The sequence below is a fragment of the Octodon degus genome, unplaced genomic scaffold (assembly GCF_000260255.1).
Source record: "Octodon degus isolate 3935 unplaced genomic scaffold, OctDeg1.0 scaffold00023, whole genome shotgun sequence".
NCBI lineage: Eukaryota > Metazoa > Chordata > Mammalia > Rodentia > Octodontidae > Octodon > Octodon degus.
Window position 1 is genome coordinate 19,596,981 of NW_004524599.1, and position 8,315 is coordinate 19,605,295.

The following is an 8,315-nucleotide window of genomic DNA, read 5'->3' on the forward strand; positions in this document are numbered from 1 at the left end:
GCCTGGTCTCTTCCTTAGCCCCGGAGGCGGGCACAGGGACCAGATCCGCGGAACAGCCTGCTGTGGTCTCTCTTCTACAAGAAAGACAACACAGGCCACGGACTGGATTAAAATGTTTGCAAACCACATTTAAAAATCCACGATAAGTAAAATAAATATAAATTAATGAGCAACACAATGCTATTTGTCACTGAACAGAAATGTGCTATCAAACCATGAGAAGACTGAGGGGGGACCTTAAATCCCTAAGTGAACTAAAGTTAAACTTAGCAGAGATGAGCACATTCCTATAAATACATCAGCTACTGAAACTGATTCAAGAGGAAATCAACAATGAACAACACGTAGAGGTGCACTAGTAGTAAAAAAGCTACTTGCATCAGGAAAGACAGCCTCGGTGGCTTTATTCAATTCTACCAAACATTCAGAGAACTTACATCAGTTAATTTACATCAATTCCATGAGGTGGGTACCAGGATTCTTACACCAAAGCCAAATTAAGCCAACACAAGGAAAGAAAACTAGACCAAAGTCTCTTGTAAATGTAGATCCAAACCCTCCATGAAATACTATCAAAGTGCATCTAACAATTTATAAAAAGAGTTAAATATAACTAAGTAGATTTAATCCCAGAAACACAAGATCTTTTAACATTTGAAAACCAATTAATGTGATACAGGATGTCAACAAATTAAGAGTCATTATTTCAGTAAGTAAAGAAAAGCATTTAACAAAATCCAACAGTCTTTCATCATAAAAACTCCACTAACTACAAATGGAAGGAAATTTTTCCCACCCTGATGAAGTACTCTCTCTCTCTCTCTCTCTCTCTCTCTCTCTCTCTCACACACACACACACACACACACACACACACACACACGAACACACGCAGAAGCAATGCATGAAATGAACTCCTGAGCTTCAGTCAACACTGCCCTGGAGCTCAGTCAGGATAATCCCACAAGAGAGAGAAATAAAAGGCATCTGGACTGGAAGGGAGCAAGTAAAACTGCTGCCTGTCTCAGTAGAATAAGCACTTGCCTGGCAAGTGCAATGGCCTGAGTTCAATCTCCAGTTCTGGGAAAAAAAAAAAAAAAAAGTCTGATTCAAAACTGCTGCCTGTGTCTGCAGATGACACGCTCCTATGTATGGAAAGGCCTAAATAACCCATTAAAACTGGTACAACTGCAAAGCTAGTCAGCAAGGCTGCCGAACACAAGATCAAAACATAGAAATCAGCCAGGTATGGTGGTGCACACCTATAATTCTAGTATTTGGGAGGATGAAACAGGAGGATCTTTATGAGTTCAAGACCAGTCTGGGTTAATCACAAGGCCAGCCTGACCTGCACAGCAAGTCCCTGTCTAAAAAAGACAAAAATAAAAACAGCAATGAAGTCAACTGCACTTCTGTACTTAAACAATTCACAAATGTAAGTAAAAACATAATTCCATTTATAATAATATCAAGATCAGTCAAAATACTTATGAGCTTTTTTGTAAAAGAAATGTAAAACTCATACTCTGAAAACCCACAAATACTGATGAAGGGAATTAAATTAAATCTTAATAAATAGAATATTTTATGTTTGTAAAACAGAGCAGTTAATTTCGTGCTGGCAATGCACCCCACATTGTTTTGCAGGCCCCATCAGAATCACGGCTGACTTCTTTGTAGAAGTTAAAAGCTGAATCTAAAATTTATGTGAAATTGCATGGCACCATTGGGAAAAAAAAAAAAAGGGAGGACTCATATTTCCTGGTTTCAGAATTTACTAGGGAACAAATTAAAACAACGCTGGTATAAGAATAAATATGTAGATGGAAGGGAGGTAACAGGTGCCACACACCGCCGAGCACCTCAGGCAACTGTGTTTGCCAAGAGTTTTGAGGCCACTGAAAGGAAAAGGATCATCTTGTAAGCAACGGTGCTGGGCTCACAAGAAGAACTGAAGTTTGGTGCTGACCTCACATCACAGAGGTAAGAAAAACTGACTCTGTGAGCCCCAGAGCCAACCGAAGAGTGAAGCTGCCACGCTGCCAGAAGAGCAGACAGAGCTAAATCATCATTTCAGATTCTTAGCTATGACACCTGAGGTCTGAGCAACAAAAGGGGAAGAACAGGTAAGTTGGATTTCATCAAAACAGAAAACTTTTGTGCTCAACAGACACTAGCAAGATAAGACAAGGTACTGGAGATCATACTGCAAAGTTCCCATCTGATAAAGAATCTGTGCCTGGAATATATAAATATTTACAGTTCTCCTGAATGCTCACATCCATTAGAGAAGGGATTTACGTGCAAGACGTTCAAATCACCCCATGGACACATTCTTGCCACACACCGTGGACACATTCTTCAATACGGGACTGCTGGATTTCGAACAAAAGTGGGACATGTTAATCATATCTTGGGACTACTAGCTGTCCTGAGATCAAAACAGACAGAATCCACCACAGGAGTCGGCCAGAGTATCATACAATCCAAGAGGCAGAGGTGGTGTGAAACTGGCCCATGCTTTGGGTGAGATGTTGATGCCATCCCAGCAGGGGTGCACCGTGTGTGGCAGCTGCTGAGGAACCGGGTACTCAGCGAGTGCTTGCTGACATGAGTCAGAAGAAAGCTGTGGATCTGCAGCAAGATGCCTCTTTAGTTCTGGGCACAGCACCCTGCCCAGCAGTGAGATGCTTCCACCATCTTTAATTGGTGGAGTGACTGTCTTCAGAGGTCAGTCCATGGTTACCACCCAGAAACACCCTGGCTGCACTGTGTGAGGTACTGTGGAGCCTCCAGCAGCCAGTGTGGAAAGGTAACCTCAGGAGCTGCTGCCAGAAGCACTGAGGCTTTTGTGGAGCTCACAGGACAGGCTTCCTGCTGAGGAGGTGGATGTGGGTCGCTTGAGGCTGGCTGTGTAGATGGCATAGGGAGGAGATGGCAGAGCTTTTAGGGCTTTCGGTAAACAGCTGCCTAGGCGCACATGCCACGGGTTCCCCAGGACTGGCATGTGGCTCTGAAGCTAAAGGAAGTGGAGCCCTGCTTCTCACAGGGACTGTCAGTTCAGCTGTTTAATGGTGGAACCAAGGGGAAGCGTAACCATTTATGTGAGGCTGACTTTGTGAAGTCATCAGAAAACTCCAGAAGGAATGGAAATGAAGCCTAAGGAAAGGGGCGCTTCCTGCCACGGAGACTGGGACAGAACTGTGCATCACTTCAGCTCGTAGATGGAGACAAGGCGGCAACATTAATTAGCAGTTTCCTTCAAGAGGTCCTATTGGACACTGGAGAAAATGTGAATATTGGTGTAGTACAAACTGAGTATGCAAATGGAAGCTCAATGTGCTGTCTTGAAGAACTTATGGAGGTGCCTGTTTACTGGACTGAAATGGTGTGAAACACTGCACCACAAAGCTAGAGTTTGATGCTGGAGCTTATTGTGAAGCAAATGGGCACACACACACTACATTGTTTCATAAAGCTGTTGAAATGAAGGTAAAACAAGTAGCAAAGAAATGAGAAAACAGTAGTGGAACAGCTGCTAAGATGCTTGAAAATATCACTGGTGGGTGTAACTGGGCAGCGAGTGAGCAGCACCGAGTCAGGGCTCGAGGGGCGAGGCAGTGCTCAGGGACAGTGCTGGCACACAGGCCACTCAAGATGGCAGACAGGAAAGTTATTAGCAGTACTTGTTTCTGAAAGTAATCTTTATGGTCTGAAACTGGATTTTTTTAGGGGGGGACTGTCTTTTTGAGAATATTCAGGGTCTCAATATTCAGGTCAGGCTGAACTTGAGCTCACTTTGGAGACCAGATTGGTCTCGAACTTGCATCAATCCTTCTGCCTCAGCCTCCTATGAAACTGGATTTTTACAAAGCTTTTCACAAGACTGAAATTGAATGGTGGTACCTAGAAATTCATAGGCATGTGTAATGCATCTTACTGGATCGCGTCTGCATCTGATTTCTTTTTTTCTTTCTTTTCTTTTCTTTTTTTTTTTTGGTACCAGGGATCAAACTCAGGTCCTTGTGCTTGCTACACAGGCACTTATGCCACTGAGCTAGCTCCCCTAGATCTGATTTTCCTAAACACTACTAAAAACATTTTTTCGAGCTAGGTAGACTTCTTATGCTTGTTAGCAGGTACCTTCTGGCTTGGACCATCCATGATTCAGGGCTGTCAGTGAGGCATGTAAATTATATCCAGTCATGAACTTGGTAAAGAAGTTTGCCTCTAATTTCAACCTCACTAATATAAAATATTAGAGCTTACATGTATGGGTCAGTCGTTAATTTTATATGAGGAACAAATAATTGAAAGTAGTAGAAAATTAAATCTTACTACCAAACACACCTGCACTCTTAATTTTCTTTTCTTTTCTTTTTTTTTTTTTTTTTTTTTGTAGCTACTCTCTTTCAAAGTGGTCTGGGGAGTGGACAGTAAGTTTTCTGGGCCACTTGGAACCTTCGGGAATTTTCCTTTGGGCAACATTTTTCTCTTTGTAACATAAGGTATGATATACATACGAATATAAAACAATGAGTGTGCGCGAGCAGGCCGCGATCTGGCCCCAGTCTCCCTGCGCCAGCCTTCTCCCAACTCCCCTGGGCTGGCTGGCTCATCTAAGCACGTGGCGTGGTCACCAGGCGTGGGGCGGCTCCAACCCTGGGGAAGTCGCCTCCGCGGCTGGCGAGAGGCGTCCTCCCCGCTGGGTCCCCCCAGCCGGCAGCAGAGCTCCCGCCCGCAGTCCAGGAGCGGCACAGCCAGCGCCGCTGGGCATTCCCCGTGCAGCCCGCGGCTGGCAGAGACCGTCCGGACCTTGTGGCTCGGCGGCCTCTTTTCTCCTTACCTCTGTCCCTGGCTTGGGTCGCAGCCAGGCTTCATGCACCGGCAGACGCAACCACCCGCCCCGCTCCACGTACCAACTTTTAATTTAAAAGCTTTACAAGGGACTTTAGAAAAAACAATAAAGCGGAAGCCTGCCCAGTCTGGTACACACTATCAAAGGATGGGGAGAAGGAAATCTTTCCACGCCGTTTTTGGAGAAACCAGCGCGCCCCGGAGCGCCTCCCGCGCCGCGTGGCTGCCGGCGTCCACGCAGAGCCGGGCGGGCTGGGCCTGTGCGGGCGCCTCGCCGCTCTGCGGGCTTCTCTGTTGCTCCGAGAGGTTTGGCACCGCTTCAGTGCCCGAAGCCGTGAGAGCCCCGCGGAGCCAAAGGACCGGCCGAGGAAGCAGGCAGGGTCCCCTGCAGCGTGGGGAGAAGGGACTTCACGGGGAGACGGGAAAGAACATCCAGATCCTCCGGAGGGCCGAAGGTAACCGAATACAGACCCGGTTCATTGTTACACAGCCTACAAAAAGCTTAGCAGAGGATGGTTTCGATCCATCGACCTCTGGGTTATGGGCCCAGCACGCTTCCGCTGCGCCACTCTGCTTACAGCAACACTGGCCGAGCTGGCTGGGCCTTCAGCGAGCACCGCCGCGCACGCGCCCGCCGCAGGCGAGGCCTCCGGAGAAGAGCGGGCGCCTGACGGGCTCGCCGCCGGCGGCTCGGGTTCCACCTGGGGTAGTTGGACCAAACGAGAAAACCCAGACTCTGGAGTTGAGGACACAGGGCCCCGCACCCAGGGGCCCCGCACACCCGCAAGAGCGCCCCCGGGCAGAGCCGGGTAGGGGTGCGGTAGGGGGACGGGGACAGGGGACAAGGGACGGGGGATGGGACGTGGGGAGCCGTGGCGCGGGGGATAAGGGCAGAATCGGGAACGGGCCTGGAACGGAGGGCCCGGAGCAGGGGCGGCAGGGGTGGCGGGAGGAGGGACCGGGTAGGGGACCGAGCCGGGCGGGCCGGCCGGCGCTCCACCGGGCGCGCTCGGGTCCCGAACCTGTGGCCACCCTTAAGGCGGAGGGAGCCCGGGGAGGCCAGGACCCGGTTTCAGATTCTGAGTCCCGCTTGGCCTGGGACTCCGCCAGGTCTCCCTCACCTCAAGGGGCTGCCGTCTTCCAATTATGTCGCTCAAAAATATCTTTTCTCTATTTTCTTTTTTTTACTGTAACGCAGTCAGAAAGACATGAAATCACAGCTCCATAAAATATACAAGTGGCTGAGCTGGCCACACACACACACACACACACATAAATAAATAAATAAATAAATAAATAAATAAATTTAAAAATAAATAAATAAATAAAATATACAAGTGTCTACATTTTTTTTTTATTTGTGTGCAGAGAAGTGCATGTCCATTTTGCTCCACGGAATATACTTCACGTTACTATTCTGTCTCGTTTATTGAACTATCAGACCTGGGCGGGGCTGACGCTCGCAGGTAGAGCTGCCTGCCTGCCGCAGGCTCTGAGTCCGATCCTCGGCCCACAGCAGAACGCAGTCGCCCGGGACGGTTTGGCGCTCTGCCCTCTGAGCACAAGCCACTGTGGGAGATGCAGTCCCCGTACAGTGGCGTCAGCAGTGGCGCAGCTCTCCCGGGCGAAGAGCTGCGTGCGAGGCGCAGACAGGTCTGTGTGGTGAGGCCAGCCGGCCAGGGCTCAGGAGCGCGCTGTGAGGCCAGCCCAGCCCTCCCGCGGCCCCCCTACACCCTGAATTTTGCTTTTTGTTTTAGTGCCTGGGTGGAAGCCAGGGTCCTGCATGTGCTGGGTAATTGATGGGCCGCGGAGCTACATCCTCGCCTAACTTTTTTTTTTTTTTTTAAATTTTAAGCTAAGATGATCCTTTCTCTTGCTGAGTACATTCCATACTTTTAAAGATGCTTTAAATTTTCCTGGTATATTATTGTGTCAGCTGTAAATGGAATGAGTACAACCCTTCTCTAGCCAGCGGAGGACACATTTTTTAAAAATTTGTAATCCACTATACTGTCGACTACGTTATCAGCCCTTCCTGGGTAGGTTGAATATTTTATCATACTGCAGCGTTTTTCAAGCAGCTTCCAAAACTCTGTGCTTATCATTAGAGCTCAGCGGTGCCCATGGGCTGTGGGAAAGGTGACGCGTCTGCTGAGTAGCCTGGCCGTGAGGGGGGCAGACCTGCATTTTGACAGGCTGAATGTTTCTCTCATAGTTGCTTCAAATTCGGTTTTTAAAACACTCCATCCCAGAGGCGGTGCCCTTTTCCTCATGGCCTATAAACTTTGTGCTATGTGTTCTTTGTGAAATTATTATTTAAAAACCTCTAGAATCTTATGCTTGGAAAGGATGACTCTAAGCAAATCTCAGCAACTGTCTGAGACTGAAGGTAGCTGGTGGCCTGGAATTCCTCACTCTAGGAATTAAGTGCTGTTACACTGTAAACTTACATTTCCTTAAGGAAAAAGAAATTCAGTGAATTTGTGAGAAAAAGTGAAGCTGCCGCCTGAACAGGGACTTGAACCCTGAACCCTCAGATTAAAAGTCTGATGCTCTACCAATTGAGCTATCCAGGCCCTGCAGGTTGAGCTCATTTCCAGTCTAGAATTGGGATAAGTTACTATTGCAGTCCAAGGGTATTGTAAACTGGTTGTTCACTGAAAAGATAACTGAGTAGACATTTAAAACCCAATTGGCCCATCCTTGCTTTCTTCAAGCCTGAGAATAACACCATCAAGAAATAATCCTTAATTGTGTATAGTCTGAGGAAAGGGAAAATAAAGAAAACTGATAGCTCCTAACATTCACGGAATGTGCAGTTCCACCTTCACCACTGTCCTGTACCACTGGCACCAAGAAATAACCAAATGACAATGACACACAAAGAAAATTTTAAAACAGCAAACATACAAGACAAATGGGAAGGAACCAGTGGAGGGCAATCATAAGTACCTGCCAACTTTGATAAAAACCCTCAACTTGTTTTTCCTTGGTGAAAGAGCAAGATGTTGAACAGGAGGTCACTGTCAAGGTACTGTGTGTGGCCCCACTTCTACAATGACCTCACTGCCCTAAAAGAATTTTGATAAATGTAGTAGCACCATATATTTGTTCAGGAAAGCATAACATTTTTTATCATTAACTGAAATTCTTCTAAAACATAGATATAACTTGCATCAGCAATCTAAAAACCAAAGAAAGTCAGTACCCAGCTATGTCGCCAGCTGACATGGATTCCCAGGCATACGTAAGGTGGCGATCACACAGGGGCTGGATCCCAGCCTCCGAGGACCCTCAGCCTTGGCTGCCCGCTGCTTCAGGAAGCCCCACAGGCTCCTACGATGTTGGCAGTCAGCTGAGGGCTTTTGCGTACCTCAGATAGAAATCATCAGCTGGTACATAGTGGCCCCTTGATGTTGACCGCGCTGCACTTTGAAAGCAAGTGTCCAGCCCAGTGTGG

General features: G+C 47.5%; 2 non-coding genes and 1 pseudogene across 2 annotated transcripts; 1 reads left to right on the plus strand and 2 right to left on the minus strand.

The window, feature by feature from the left end:
* The window catches only part of LOC101569954, a 7,053-nt pseudogene extending 1,385 nt beyond the window's left edge, over positions 1-5,668 (plus strand).
* Positions 5,359-5,430, minus strand: Trnam-cau. Its single transcript has one exon. It is a non-coding gene; the product is annotated as a tRNA-Met (tRNA).
* Positions 5,669-7,358: 1,690 nt separating the features above from the next.
* Positions 7,359-7,431, minus strand: Trnak-uuu. Its single transcript has one exon. It is a non-coding gene; the product is annotated as a tRNA-Lys (tRNA).
* Between the last annotated feature and the right edge of the window lie 884 nt (positions 7,432-8,315).